We start from the raw sequence: 16,994 nt of genomic DNA, 5'->3' as shown, positions 1-16,994 counted from the left end.
TACATTTTGCTCAGCTGTTTCCATTTTATGGGTAAGTTCATCTCATTCACATTCAAAGTTATAATTACTAGTTGTATATTTTCCTCCATTTTTTTTTCTCACCATTCTCCTTCCCACTTTCTCTTTTTACCCTATCCCTCCTTACATGTCTAATTTACTTCTGTTACTTCCTGAATCTGCAACCTTTTAAAGAATCCCTGCCTTATACTCTCCTTCCACCCTCCTACTTTTTGATCTACACACCCTTCTTTGATCTACACATCCTTCCCTTATCCTGTCCCTTTACCTTCCTATTTCTTTATAAATTAAAAGATCTGTAAACCCTTGTAGATGTAAATGTTATTCCCTCTTTAAACCAGCCTTGCAAGCCTTCCACCCCCATCTGCTTCCACTCTAACAGTTCTTCCATTCACACCTTATTTGTATGAAATAATTGCTCCATTTTACCTCTCCCAACCCAATTTTATTTTTTAGAATCGTCCCGTCATACTCAACTCAATCTCAAGGCCCCCCATAATCCTCAACTCAACCTCAAGCCTTCTGTGTCTACTCTTTCAAACTACCCAAGTAATGATAACATTCTTAGGAGTACAGATAGCGTTTTCCCATATAAGTAAACAATCTGACCTTACTGAGTCCTTTATAATTGGTTTTTAATGTTTACCTTATGTTTCTCCTGGATCTTATATGTCAAATTTTCCATTGATTTCTGGTCTTTTTGTCAAATACCTGCAAGTCTTTCAATTCATTAAATATCCATTTTTTTTCCATTCAGGATTATATTCAGTTTTTCTGGATAAGTTATTCTTGGTTGTAAACCCAGCTTTCGTTCTTTGAAATATAATGTTCCAAGCCTTTTGGTCTTTTAATATAGAAGCTGCTAGATCTTGTATTAACTTGACTGTAGCTCCACAGTATTTAAATGATTTTTTTTCTTGTTGCTTGTAGTATTTTCTCCTTAACCTGGGCGCTTCAAAACTTGGCTATGATTTTCCTGAGAGTTTTCATGGGATTAATTTTAAGTAGTGCTCAATAGATTTTTTTCTATTTCTATTTTACTCTCTTGTTCTAGAATTTCAGGGCAATTTTCCTTAATAATTTCTTGTAATATCGTATCTAGATTCTTTTTTTTATCATAACTTTCAAGTAGTTCAACAATTCTTGTATTTGTCTCTCCTCAATCTGTTCTCTAGATCACTTATTTTTCTGAGATGTTTCATATTCTCTTCTATTTTTTCATTCTTTTGATTTTGCTTTATTATTTCTTGGTGTCTTATAGTGTCGTTAGCTTCTCCTTGCCCAATTCTACTTTTTAAGGAGTTATTTTCTTCCCTAAGTTTTTGGACGTCTTTTTCCCATTGGTTGACTTTCTTTTCATAATTTTCTTGATTTTCTTGGATTACTCACATTTTTCCCCCTAATTTTTCCTCAACCTCTCTAATTTAATTTTTAAAATCCTTTTTAAGCTCTTCCAAGAACTCTTTTTGGGCTTGGGACTATTTGATATTTTTCTTTGAAGCAGAAGTGGCTTTTTTAACTTCACTATCTTCTGAGTATGAACCCAGATCTTCTCTATCCTCATATTTATAGTTGGGGTCTTTCTCCTTTGCTTACTCATTTTTTTTTGGCAGCTTATTATTATAGTCAGGTTCTAGTCCCAAAGTGTGGTGGATGATGCCTCATGTTTCAGGCTTTTTTGTACTGTTGTTTTCTGAGCTCTGTCTAGGGGCTTGACCTTTGGCACTCTTCTTCACCCCTGAGCCATAGCTAGGGCCCCCAACCATGCTGTCACTACAAACTCTCTTGCTCCCTGCCCTTCTGAGGCTACAAACTTCAATTTATATATAATAAATATAATATACATATATAAAATATAATGTAATAGTAATAATAATAGTAATTATATGTATAATGTAATAGCATATATAAATTACATGTATTATATAAATTAGTGGTGAAATTGCTTGATCAATAGATCTCATTATCTATTTTCCATACATGTCCAAAATAGGTGCTGATGATCTAACTCAATGGTTACCTATTAAGTTGCATGGTATAATCCATTCCTCATCCACCCAATTTTTCACATAAGGTGTTATTCCAGCCTCTGCTGAGTGACCAGGGATCTTACTGCAAAATCCCTACAGAGTTTCGGCATTTGATGCAATCAGTACAATGTTTTCCACAAACAAGAACATCTAGAGGACCTTAACATTTATAAGGAATCCTGTACACTCCTGGACTTTACATAGTCTATCCCCTCTGACAGAGGTTAATACTCCTAGAGTGATCTATTTTCATCTGTGACAGGACCAACATCAATGAGATAGAGGCAGTGTGGTGTTGTAAAGAGATACCAGAATTAGGAATCCTAGAAAATGAGTTTAAATCCCAGCTCTGCATTTTACTAGTTGTTTGATCTTGGGCAAAGATCATTTAAAACCTTTCAGTCTTAGTTTGTTCATCTCTGAAATGAGGATGTTGGTCTATAAAACTTCTAAGGTCCCTTTCAATTCTAAAAGTATGAACCTATGAGATCACAGAACATCAAGAAAAGACTATGCCAAAACTAATATAATTTCATTTTATGACAGGGTTACTGGACAGGTAGGTCAAAGGGATGCTATCAATACAGCTTACTTAGATTTCAACAAACCATTTGACAATGTCTCTCATTGAATTCTTGTGAAAAAAATAGAAGACTAGGATAGAATATAGTAAATTTAGGTGGATTCTGAATCAGCTCTATATCATTTTATCTAAAAACTATCTGAGAGTTTTGGTACACCAAAAACTCTGAGTCAGTGTGATATGACAAAGTTAAAAAAAAAAAGAGTAGAATCTTGGATGGCATTGAGAGGCAAAACTGACAGGGTAGGGGGTGTAGTGACAGACCTGCTGCGTCTATATTCTGCTCACACATGGCCACATCTGGAATATTAAAATTTTTTGTTTTTGTTTTCCTGAACATCACAATTTAGGAAAGACATGGATAAGCTGGAGATCACCCAGAAGAAGGCATCAGAAGAGAAATGGCCTTCCAAATAATGCCCTATAACAATCAATCGAAGGAACTGGGAATGTTTAGTCTAAAAAAGAGAAACCTTAGTAGGGAAATGATATCTGTCTACTTGAAGGATTTTTTGTGGAAGAGAAATTAGATGTATTCTTTTTGGCAGAGGGCAACACAAAAAGGGATGGGTAAAAATTGGAAGGAGACAAATTGAAGTTTAATATAAAGAAGTGTACTAACAATTAGAGCTAATAATAATCTAATGGAGCTTTCAGAAGGTAGTTTGCTCTTGTTCACTGACAAAGTCTTCGAGCAAAGGCTAGATGATCAGGTGTTTTGTCCAGGATATTGTTGTTTAGGTAAGGAATCAGACTGGAGTGCCTCGAATGCCCCTTCTAACTCCGAGAGTTTGTGATGCTGTTTCTGTGGGAGCTTATACCACTGTAGGGTGAGGGGGTCAGTTCTTGTTATAGCAAGGTCGTATGTATTGATAATTCCTGGATTTCTTCATCTATTTAAAAAAAAAACATGATGCACTGAATAGACACCCTTCCTAGTAACTCTGCCAAAGAAAAAACTAGGAGGCATTGTGATTGCATTTAAAAGCACAAATTCACAATAATCTATAATCAGTTGGGACTTTTCCATCCCCACCTCTAGAAGCTAGAATTCCTCATTCCTCTTTGACAATAAGTTCTGCTATGTTGTATGATGGTTAATATTGATAGACTTAACCTTTCTCAGCAATACAAGGATCTAAGACATCTCCAAAGGCCTCATGATGGAAAATGCTATCCACATCCAAAGAAAGAACTATGGAGTTTGAATGCTGATTGAAGCATGCTATTTGCTATTTTTTTCTTCTGTTGTGTTTTATTTTCTCTTTCTGGTGGTTCCTCCTATTTGTTCTAATTCTTACTTACAACATCACTAATGTGAAAATGTTTAATAGGAATATGAAAAAAAAAAGACAATGAGTAAGTTCTCCTACCTCTCCTCCATTTTTGTGTCATTAATTCCTTTAACAACTAAGGGACAAGATTATATTCTTGAGATTTATGCATATAGTCCGATCCAGAGTTTCTTATGTTTTTTTTGTTTGTTTGTTTCATCAACCCCTTTGTCAGTCTGGTAGCCTGTGGACTCTTCTCACAATAATGTTTTTAAATGCATAAAACACATAGAATTGCCAAATAAACCAATTATACTGAAATACAGTTATTTCTTTTTAAAACAATTTCCGAGGCCATAGGTTAAGAAATTTTGTTCTAGATGTTTTCAATAGCTGTGGACTAAATAATATTTCTCCTTCTAAAAGATTAAGCCAAGGGTTCCTAATCTGGCGTCCAGGGGACCCTTCATGGTCTGTGGATAGCTCTGGGGCGAAGGAAGTTGGTGACCTTGGATGAGAAAAAAACTATACCTTCATTTCAACCTAATTGGCTTGCTTTGTGATCCTATACATTTGATAGTATGGCAATGGACTGGCACACCTGGGCTCCTCAACTGCTATGACCCATGACTTTTTCAGTTCTGAAGAAACTGGAACACCCTTCAACTCTCACTACTCTTTGGCTATCTTCATTCACCAACATTTACTTTTATTTACAGATACAATTTGTGAATTAAGGTATAAAACATTATTATAGTGTTCTCTATATGCAAAGTTAATGAGTATACTGATTCCACTATTGGTTAGGCATATAAATTGAGTGGGGGAAAGGGGAAGCATTTGAATACAATTTATAACAATGGAAATGTGTAATCAATTCATTTATTTAACTAGCATTTACTATAAACCAGCCACTTTTTAGACACTGAGGATACAAAGACAAAAACAAAAACAAAAAACCCAACAGTTCTCCATTTTTAAGATGAAAAAAGTGAAGTTGATTGAGATTAATGTAACAAAATGAGTACACTGAGTAACATTTGAACCCTGATCTCTCAACCTTCTCCCACACCCACACCCCCATGATTTAAAGATTAAAAAAGATATTAGAGATAATCTAATGGGGATTATTAATCCTTTTTTTGTGTCATGGATCTCTTTGGCAGTTTTGAAAAACTTTGGACCCCTTCTCAGAATAACAGTTTAAATGTATAAAAGATATAGGATTACAAAGGAAACTAATTTTATTGAAATAAAGATGTAAATTTTTTTCTCATTCAAGTTTAGAGATCTTCTGAAATTTATCCACTCATACTTTGGGAGTCCTTGAACCCCATTAAGAAGCCCTGATCTAACCCCCCACACACATATTCCACAATGGAAAAACAGATTCAGAAAGACCTTCGCCAGTACTCCATTATACTTGTTGCCCTTTTCTATTACCTTTGTATGAAGCATTTCCTTTATGTGAAACAATGCATTCTGACTAGAGATATACCATATATTAAAGTTTTACTTTCACAACTCACAAGTGGAGATATATTCTTTTTCAAGCATGATACTCCTTGAAGGAAGAACAGAAGAGCTAATTTACTTTTTTCCCCCCCATAACAAGGTATACAGTGTTGATTAATAAAAAGAGTACTGGACAACAAATTAGGAGACCTGGGCCTTCTCATCCTGACCCATGACTGACTAGTTGCATTCCCCTGCTAAATAATTTAAATTATCTGGACCATGTTTTTTTCCTCTATAAAATAGTGGAATTAAATCAGTTAATCTCTAAAGTCCTTTCCTGCTCCAAGATACATAGAATGAGAATGTTCTATTACCAGAAAAGTATTCAGATATTCTACTTTATAGCAAACTAGATGTGAATTCCAAAATCCAAGGATAGCTTCAAAACTTATGCATGTTTTTAATGCAATTTTACCCTATGGGAATTTTGAGTTGACAGTACAAGTTTATCACTTGAACAACATTATTTTGACTCTTCAGTGGTACAGAACAATATTTCTGTTGAATGTTCATTTGCATATTTGCTCTTAATGAAGGATTTTTGGGGGTTCTTTTGTTTTTTTGAGATACAAAGCCTTAGTACACCAAATACCAGGAAGAAATACAGCAAAGTCATACTGCAAATAATTGTGTAATAACTTTACATTTCTGAGCTCAACTGAGGAGGGTAATTTTTTTTTTAACTATGAAATAAGTCCTAGAAATTTTGATGTTGTAGAGCTTCTTTTATGAACTTGAAAATAAAAATGTAAATAGCCATACAAATATCAAACAAAAATATGTCTAATGCAAATAGAAAAATGAGAAATAACTGTAGCTATGAAAACATCTTAAATGGTTATCAGAGGACTGAATCTTTCTGTCTTCATGAAACACTAAATTACTTAGTTATATGCCACACTCTTGGCTCACTCTCCAGTGCTTTAATTTTAGGGTTGGATATCTGCATTTTTCTTCTTTCAAGGTTTTGTTTTTATTTGGTTGTTTTTATTTATTTGATTTAATTTGTCAATTAGTTTGAATTAAGAAATGCTTTGTATTGTTGAATGTAGCTGACTTGGAACTGACCTTACCTGATCCCAGAGCTTCTAACTGCCTGAGGGCAATCAAAACCAGTTAAAAGGGAACTCTTGAAACCAGCTAAAAAAAAAGAAAGAAGCCCCAGTTCGGACCAGATGTTACCACTCCCCAACCTCCCCTAGCCTTCTTTGTGGACTTTCAGCTCTTAAAAACTACTTGCATGGCAGCTTCCCCGAGGCTGTGTTTCCCATGAGACTCCCTCCGTGCTGAAGTGTTTTTAACCCTGCCTCCCTCTACCCCGTTGGCCACTCCAATACTTTGGTGCTGCGTGTGGCCCCAGATTGCAGTCCCCTTGCCTCCATTAAAGATCCTATTCTTTCAGTATTCTTTTCAAGTTAACAGTATAGCATTCCTGTTTTACCAAACAAAATAACTCCCATGGAAAAGAAAAGCCATTATTTCCTGCTCCAACTGAAATAGCAAAAACATTTCTTAAAACCTGTTTGAAAATATCTGAGATTCAATAAACCAAGGTTTCATCATTCACACAGTGATGTACTAATACCACGGCTAAGGGCCAGTTCCACAATAAGAAAGTGGAAACTTTAAATGTCTTACACTTTAAAACAAAAGTCATTTCTTAGTCAAAATTATTTGGATAGCCGTCTTCATTTTCAATTTACTATTTCTAATGAACCCTAGTTCTCATGCACACATGTTCTTTAGGTATTTAGGTCAGGTATCTGACCTGCTATAAGGTTCAGTCTAGTGGTATTAGACACTCAAGTTTCATTCTTAAATTCTGTTGTTTGTTTTTTCCCCCTTCATCTCAATATTAACTGTTATGGAAATTATCAATAAAACTAGAATCACATAAAGTAACAGAGTTCTTATAAAATTCCAGTTCACCTAGAATTCCAAAATAAATTTCTACCATAATGTAGAGAAAATTACCCATAGTCTGAAGTAGGATTTAGGTAATACTTTAGAATTTTATTTTAATAACCACTGTCACCACCATCCTCACTCAAAAGATTCTTAAGAACATTTCTCTCAGCATTTATAATATTTTCTAGTTTATCTTTTTTGTTATTTGATTAATTCTACTTGCATTAAACAGTGTAAACATTACAAGAGAAAATAAGTGACCAAAAATAATGACTATTTCCTTATTGCCTATACATGTTTATGTATCCTTTTCAATGTATGTGGTAATATTTCTTTGTGGATATGTACACATATTAACTATTTTTCTGTTTCCCAGAGAAAAAGCAATGAAAATGATTCAAAAACCAATCATCTGCAACAGTTTCAGACATAGCTGCCACATACCTTTATGTTCCCTCTGGGAACACAAAGTTCGTAGACTATAAATATTATGTAAAGATAAATAATTAAGAAAGATTACTTGTCAATCTTCAATGTTCTGCCTATCCTCACACTAAATTTAAACACAAATTTCTCATGTTGTTTAATAACTTCAAGCATAGAATCATTAGCCACAGTCCCTATTGACTTTGGATGCAGCTGTCCACATTTACATTAAAAGGACCCCCTTCTAATGACTGACTCATTGCATCTCCATAACAACCACTGGTCTTTGCCTCCAACTAAACAGGCAAAATGAAAAACACTTTGAGCTACCTGGGAAACTGAGTTAAAAAAAATCTCCAGGTCCCACCATGATTTTGGGGAAACAGATTTGGGGCTTTCTGCACTGGACAATTCCAGGGGACAATCTCCCAGCTCTCCCCTTTCCATTTCCTTTGCTGGTTAGAGCTTGGCTGTTCATCTTCACCAATTTGAAAGAGTAATGATGCTTGCTCTCCCCAAACTCCATGCATACATACATATCAATATACAGATATCAAGATGTAGATATGTGCAAGGCTGTCTGTCCATCTATCTGTCTATCTGTCTATCTATGTCTATCTATCCATCCATCATCCAGCCATCTGTACCTACCCAGCTATAGATGCCTTAAGTCAGGCACTAGTATAGAGGATTGTACATAGTAGGTATTTAACGAATGTTTGTTCAACTGAGTAGACACCTGTAGGAATAATGAACATTTATTTTTAAAGTATTATGATTTCTACTGTTTATGGATACAAATATAGAAATTTAAGTATTCCTGTAATCCAAAAGAAAAAAAAATTCCAGCACTTTGCCCAAAGGTTTTCTTTAGAAGAAAGCCAAACTGAATTAATCCACATAAATCACTTGTCAGAGAAGTTAAAATAGGCATTTATAATTTATACTGTTGTCCTTTTTTAAAAAAAAATCTAAGTACTAATACGGGGGTATGGGGAAATAGGGAATATAAGTTTTGTCACTAAAATGTTGGTCTTTCTTCCGCCCCCCACCCCTACCCCCCACCTCCTTGGTCATATTCATTCAATGAACACAACTCCCTATTTTCCCCTCAAACTAACTAGAAATAGAGAAACGTTGTACATGGTTTTTGGAATAAAGGCTGCTGCCATAACAACACTTCCACAGATAACACTGTTGAGACGCAGAGTTACTACACAACACCCAGCCTCACAGGCAGAAGGAAGAAGAGTACTCACTATATTTTCCGATATTTCCTACCTCTCTCTGTCATTAAGCCAGAAGTCTGTTCAGTTCTTAAGGTAGCCTTTCAAGTTGCCGTTTTGTCTAGTCTGCTGTCCCAGGAAAGGACATTTTACCTTTGGAATAGTATTGGTGAGTCTATGTAACACTCAATTGTGCTACACAAGAAGAAAGCAAGCCATAGTTCGGTCACACTGATTGTCTGCAAATCTGAGCTGGGAAACTGGGACCCCTCTCATTGTGAAGAAAAATGTGTTGTTGTACTAAGCTTAAGCATCCCCCAAATAAATTAGTAGGCTAAAATAAACAGCCAATTCAAATACTCTTTTAAAATGCACATAGGCAATATTATTTTCCTTATGTTTGACCCAAGCCTAAACGTCCAAGTACTAAGCTCTATATAAAGTAAATATACAGAGAAGGCTACTGGCTATGCGTCCTTGTCAATTTCCTGCAGGTGAATATCAGAAGAGGTGGAAAGAGACTTTGTATAAAAGGGGTGAGGTAAGTCTGAAGACAGAGCTGGGAGAGCCCAATTTGCAGTGGTAAAAGAACTAGGCTTAACAGAGGGGACCGCTTCAAAGGATTTTTTTTTTTAGGAAGAAGGTTGACAAAGGTGGGTGAGGGACAGGTTCATCGGAAAAAGTGGGAGACAAGGCGAGATGTGGGATGGGGAGTTAAGGAACAGCCTAGCTCTGGAAGATGAGGCTTTAAGTCTGTCCTCTCTCTTGATGTGCAGTGATGCGGCGAGGGCAGTAAGAGCAGTGGGTCAGCCTAGCTCTAGGCTGGCGGGAGAGTCCCTTCCAGGCTGGGAAGTGAGGGTCTCAGGGGCGGGAAAAAACCGCGGGGAAGGCAGCTGAAGCACCAACAGCCTCGCGCCTGTTTTCCACAATCTGAGATGTGCAAAATGCTTCTGGTTGCTGACAGGTGAAGTGCAAGCAGAATCTCCCCCACCCCCCCATACACACACACAAAAAGCTAAGGAGCTGCGCGCCCCAGAAGCACTAGGACGCCCCAACGCCCTCTTCCAGGCGCGGAGGTGGGCCCAGCAGGTGGTTTAAGAGATGCCCTAAAACCCGTTCCTGGAGCCAAGGGCAAGCTCTCTCGTCCTCCTAGCCTCCCGCGTTAACCGCTGCGCCTTCCAGACTACTCACCCATCCTAGGGGGAGAGCGCCATTGACTCAGAGACAGAGGGCTGCGTGGCGGCGGTGTGCAGAAGAAGGCGCGCGGTCCAGCCCGGGAGGAAGAGGAGATCAGCGGCGGCGGCCCCGGAGCTGGTGCTGCTGCTACGCGCGCTCTCGCTGCCCATCTCAGAGCGCTTGGGAAGCAGCAGCTACTGTGGGAGGAGGAAGGAGCAAAAGGGGAGGGGAACGGGAGGAGGGATCTGGGGAGAGGATGGGGGGGGGGGAGAGCACCAGACCCCGGGGGGGGGGGGGGGGGGGGGGGTGAACGTGCGCGGAAAGCGCCCGGAGAAGGGGGTTTTGAGGAGGAGAAGGGAGAGAAGGGGGAGGAGAAGGAGGGTCGAGAAGGATGCTCGATCTCCTCCTCCTCCACCTCCTCCTCTCCCGCCCCTCGGGTTCTCCCAGGCAATGCACAGGCCAGGGGCTTCCCAGGCTCAGTTCCTGATGCTAAGGCGATGGATGTCCTCAGCTGGAATGGAGCGAGCTGTGGTAGCCGGGCCGGGAAGCCGAACAGCACTGGATTCCCCCCCCACCCCCTCCCCTTTGCAGGAGAGGGTTTACACACACACACACACACACACACACACACACACACCTACACACACACACCCATAGCAATTGTCTCTGAGACTTGGTGTTAGTGACATGCAAACGCCCTCTCCCGATTAAGATCACTGGTACGTCTATATGTCTGTGACCTACAGCTCATTCTTCCTCCGTTGCCTGCCGTCCGGGTAGCCCCGGAAAGAAGGCACCGGTCTGTAGGCTGAACTGGGCTGAGCTGCGCTGCACTCCTAGCCCGCATTGCCCGCCCGCAGAGCCACTGCCAAAGTGGAGGCGGCGGTGCTTGCTTAACCACCTCGTACTAGGTAAAAATCGAGTGACCTGATTGCTTCGGACCATAACTCCGGTGAACTGAGAAGGTCATGAGTGTGACGGGCTCAGCAATGTACCGTTTGCATCCCACCCTCAATGTATCCACACCACCCTCCTCCGTCTCTCCCAGGCATTGTTGTGTCCCCTAGAATTCAGGGCACAGCTTAACACATTTAATTATAATCTTACTGTCCCTCCACATTGCAGAGGTCTCCCCCATCCTCAATTTTATATCTCAGCTTTACCATTGTTCTAAGCTTTCCTCTCCCGTATCTTCCTCTGTCCAGTAGACTGTAAATCAAGCCTATGTGGAATAGAACTACACACACACACACACAATTACATTTTTCCCTGCGTGTTGGAGGGAGGTTTGAAGTCCACACACTGGGGAATTAGGAAAACACAGAAGCATCACTGATTTCTGTGAACCATAATTTCATAATCTGCACCTGTTATTTTAAAGAGGTGGGAGGAATCAAAGAAAGTAAGTCAAACCTGGGTGAAATACAAGGGGAAAAATTTCTGAAGAAAACTCATATTAAATAAACAGCACAACACCTAAATTAACATAATTACTTCTGTGAGAACTATCCCTGGAGAAAGAAATTTTTCATTAATTTTTCTCTGATAATAGTCATAAAAAAGCTAAAGGGATTTTTACCTTGAAAAATAAGTTTATTCCTTATCTGACTATACTTGTCATGTTTCAGGTATAGTACAAAAGAAGCCTACCCCTGTACTGAAAGAATTATCTCAATATTGAAATAGTAAGAAAAAAAAGCATAATGTAATAAAGGATATTCAATAGTGACAAAGAGCTTTGAGCTCTTCCCCTGGAAATCCACCTGGAGGGTGAAAATGATGGAGATGAAATATTATTACATGATGATCTTAATATCTTCTACTCTCTTAAAGCTATCTGTTAATTACAAGAATGTCATATCTCTTGGTGCTCTGGACCACGATTCCTCTTTGAGGAAGCAACACAACTAGGAAACTTGAAAAACCTTGTACTTTTCAATGTTAGAGACTAATTCAAGATAAAGTAGAAACTATATCCAGGTCAGCTGCTAGTTGTTATAAACCTTTCTAAAGAGACTATATGATGATCAGATAGATGTATATTTGGTCTTAGGAATTTCTGATTGTTTCCTTATATAGGATACAACTAGTTCATATAGCTTTAATGAAGTGGGGGAGGGGTTAATGCCAACTGACCATTCTTTTCATGTCATTTAAGAATGTATTTTTTAGTCCTTTTGCTTTAAGATCACAATATTTAATAAATAGCTGGTTCTTTTGAAATATTACTCTTATTTAAAGCTTATATTTACTCACCAAGCTTTCAAACAAATGTCAACTGAGTAGTATGGTATAGGAAAAGAGTTCTGGATTTGGAGTCTGAAGATAGGTTAAAACTTGGCTCTACTACTAACTTCCTTATGACCTGGGTCAGTAAGTCATTTAAACTTTTCTGGGCCTGTTTATTTTAAGGAGTTGGAACAGATGGTTTCTAAGGTCCCTTCCTATGATTTCATATAATCAGATTTATTGGGTTAGTCTAAAAATGGCCAAAAAAAAGGTAACCTCTCAAAAGGTAGTGCTCAGTTTCCTTCCTCAATATTTACTAAATTGATATTTCCCCAACTAAGAGAGAGGGATGGTAAGAAGAGTAAGGAAAGTCAAACTTGTGTAATGTGGGGACTGGTCAATGAAAATTCAATCCTTAGAATATGCAGAGATTTGCAATTCCTACTGGGTTGGTCATACAAAGCATGTTCATGCTTTGCCTGTTCCAATCCAAAGCCTGTTTCTAGCTATGAGTGACTGGGCAGCTAGGTGACATGTTAGATAGAGTACTGGGCCTGGAATCAGGAAGACTCATTTTTCCTGAATTCAAATCTGTCCTCAGACACTTACTAGCTGTGTGACCCTGGGCAAATCACCCCTATTTGCCTCAGTTTCCTCATCTATAAAATGAACTATAGAAAGAGATGGCAAACCACTCCAGTATCTCTGCCAAGAAAACCCAGAATGGGTCATGAAGAGTTGGACATAACTGAACAACAACAAAAACCGTGGGTGACAGGAACTGGCACTATGATGGCAAATTATTCTCATTGGCTACAGACCTGGAAAAACCTGTACCTCAAAAGATATGGAACAGGAACTGAATACACATATAGAAAGGATGACCCACCAATCTCTCAGTCATTTTTCTTCCTGGTGATAAGTGAGGGAAGTTTTATTGAGCGGCAGGCAGGAGAGGCCCAATTGTGGAGTGAAGGCAGTAGCAGAAGCTATTACATAATAGTAGCTAATAACAGAGTAAGCACCTGCAACCTGTAGAGAGATATGGAAAGATAACCACCTAAGGGTAGCAAGAAGTTCAAGGGATTGTGATTCCTCATGATGGAAAGAGGTGCCAGATATGAACTCTAGAATGTCCTCTATCATTAGAGACCAGCAGAGAGACACATATAAGATGAACTTCATGTGGACTCCACAAAATGAGAAAATGATTTCTGGAGTCTGCAATCAAAATCTACATCCACATGCATTTTCGATACATGTGCCTCATTACCATTTTTACTCTGAGCCCATTCTCCCTAGGAAACATATGTGTACTGTGGAAGAGTGCATCCCAGTAATGGAAAGGATTACTTTAGTAACTGCTGTTCTTTCTATGCCTTTTTCAGCACATCCTTTTTGTGAAAGCTAAAGGACTTCAACTAGTCAATGGATAATGGAGTACACCCTAGTAGGTATTCATGAGCAAGATTACTAGACACTCTAGACCCTCAGAGTTATCCCTAGAGCCTTGAGCAGAGTGGGAGTCATCCACATTCTGGTGAACCAGCCTGCAAATGGGAGTGGCTGTTTGGGGGAGTAGTAGAATGGGCATTACCATTCCTTAAAGTAATAGCAGGCTTACAGTACCCTCCCACCCCATTTTGCCCTAATAGAATTTAAGATGGAATGAGGAGAGGGAGGATGAAACATTACTTACTCTTTTTGCAACCAGGAAGATGTGCAGCTACACAAATTGATAAACTGATCCAAATAAATTCAATAACATTTATCCCATCATATTTTTATTGGATTTTTAAGGAGGTTTGTGTTTGTGGAAGAACAATGGGTGTATTTGTTATGGACAAATAGACTAAACAGCTTTAGACAAAGTTGTATAATAGACTTTGATCTTGTTTTGTTCTTACCTTTCTTCATCTTCATGAAGTTGAGGAAAGCATGGGCAGCTAGGTGGTGCAGTGGATGGAGCACTGGCTCTGGAGTCAGGAGGACCTCAGTTCAAATCCAGTCTCAAACCAAACACTTGACACTTGCTAGCTGTGTGACCGTGGGCAAGTCACTTAATCCCAATTGCCTTTCAAAAAAAAAAAAGAAGATAACTTGAGGAAAGCAAATTTCTACCTTATTCTAATGTAGTTTAGTTCCTCTTCATCATTTTGACCTTAATGATTTAATCTCTCTGCAGAAAAGTTAAGGGTCTCTAAGAACATCCTCCAAAACCTGATCTGAATTGTCTGAGACCTCATTAATTAAAGCTCTCGTTATAACAAGGTGCTGGTCATTCTTCATAACTACTTTATGAGGTTTTAACAAAATGGACAAAGTCTCCTTAAGGAATATTGATCAAAGGAATTCATGGTTAATTTGAATAATTCACCAATCAACTTAATTCATTTTTGTTTAGAGGGATTTGAAATACACCTTCCCCTGAACAGTGTAAACAAGAGAGTGGTCCCTTGCTGAGAGGACACAAAACTGATTAGTTCTCAGTGACCGGGGCTACCTCCAAGATGATGCTTCCTGAGAATTCAGGAGTAGTGATCTTGTTGGCAAGCTGCTCCTTTGTGATTTCTATGAAAATGAACCAATAGATCAACTTGTTCCTGTTAGGGCTTCCTTTTCATCTTCTCCTGTTAAGGAAATATACCAGCATAAAGTAAAAGGATACCAGGTCTGGGACAGAAGGAAGTGTGTATTCCCACACATAACCTCACTCCACCTGCACCTCCTGCCATTTCAGGAACAGGAAATGACTGCTTATGTGAAATGGTTCTTTTAGCCCAACAGACAGTACAGATTTTCTGCCAAAATACAGGTGTGTTCATTAACTGCAAAATACTATGTAGAAGAGTGATTTTGAACTAGGTAGCCTTCTAAACACAGGAAAGGAAATTTTCTGTGTGACTTTAGCCTTAGGGGGAAAAAAAAGGTTCACTTCCATGGACCTTATAGCATCTGATTTGTAAAGCCTGTGAATTATTCTGACACTCCAGATCGAACGGAAAAGGGATTACCTGTGTGACACCCCCAAAGTGTCTTGCTTTCTGGAAGAAATCCAAATTACAGGTTAACACTACAATCCTGGAGGGACTAAGTAGAATCTTGTTTGAGGGATTGAGATCCACTGAAATATCAAAGGGTTATCTTATTATCAATCTCAAATTCAACTCCCTTCCCAGGGAGCTGATGAGCTATTTGAATGCTTTGCTTGTTTGTGGGATCCTATAAATCTCTTGTGTCTTCTGAATTTCCTGTATGGTGAAATAAAGGCTGTCCTACCCATATGCATTGCTACCTTTGATGTCTCATCAAGGCTGGGATCCTGTTACCCATATTTAGGAAAACATAGATACAACCCAAATATATATTTAGAGAGTTTCATAAAGCGACCCTCTGTGGGAGTAAAGAACCAGTGAAAGGAAATTATTCTTCTGAGTTCATCCCCTACAACTGTATCCAGTGTTATCCTATAGTTCTTTGATAAGCACTAATAGAAGAGAATGACATACATGATTTTTCTAGGTAGCTGTGGAAATTCAGGTGCCTGCAAAAACTGTTCAGTGCAGTCAGGCAAATTAACTAGGCTTAAAGAAATCAAACAGCTGACTTGATATTTGCCTTTCTTCTCTTTTGCATTTTTCCTTTTTTTTCTTCAAATTTTGACTGGCATTTTTATTTGTGGTTGGAGCATCAGGTGCATTTGCTGTAGGCATATGTATTGCCTTAGCCTGGACCTGCTCTAGGAAAAAAATTGTGAACCATCAAAAGTTATTTTTCAGCAACCCCAAACTCTCCTTTTTTGTGCCTCTTTATCACTTTATTAGCACCCTGCCAATCTCTCTCCACTGTGTGTTCAATCTCTACCCATCTTTCCCTTATAATAATTTGCCTTTCAGAAAGAGTAGATAAACTCTCAGTATGGTAAAAAGTGGTAGATAAGGTTTAATAAGGGGAAGTTTGTTGATGCAGTGTTTCGAGTGTTGGGCCTGGAGTCAGGAAGACTCGTTTTCCTGAATTCAAATCTGGCCTCAGACACTTAGTAGCTGTGTGATCCTGGTAAGTCACTTAACCTTGTTTGCCTCAGTTTCCTCATCTGTAAATGAGCTGGAGAAAGAAATGGAAAAGCATTGCAGTTTCTTTGCCAAGAAAACCCTGCACGGGGTCATGACAAGTCAAACACAACTGAAACAACTGAACATCAAAAACAAAGATTTGATAAGTTACATCTACCATAAGCATTTGCATTTTCACAAGGAAAAAAATCTAAGGAGTAAATCTCTACTTGTGTTACTTCATTCATCAGTTATATCTTTGGAAGAAGTCTCATTCCCTACTCTTAGCCAGGCCATGTATGAAATAGTAGGAGAAGTAGATAGTGACATTAGATATAGAGAGTGGGAATGGTGGCAATTCTATTTGCTGATAAATATTGCAAGGCATTTTTTTCCTTTCTTTTTGGTCTGGACTTGTGATTTTGGGGGATGGGGTATAGGAAATTTCCAGTGAGAAAACTCCTTCTACCAATACATATCGGCAGCTACTACAAAACTTACAGTTTTAGAGAGTTACTTGTGGCATTGGAAGACTAAATGATTTGACCAGGGTC

The sequence above is a fragment of the Vombatus ursinus genome, unplaced genomic scaffold (genome assembly GCF_900497805.2).
Source record: "Vombatus ursinus unplaced genomic scaffold, bare-nosed wombat genome assembly UNPS02000582.1, whole genome shotgun sequence".
NCBI classification, from domain to species: Eukaryota; Metazoa; Chordata; class Mammalia; order Diprotodontia; family Vombatidae; genus Vombatus; species Vombatus ursinus.
The sequence above is the reverse complement of the archived record's forward strand: the minus strand, read 5'-3'. Positions refer to the sequence as shown.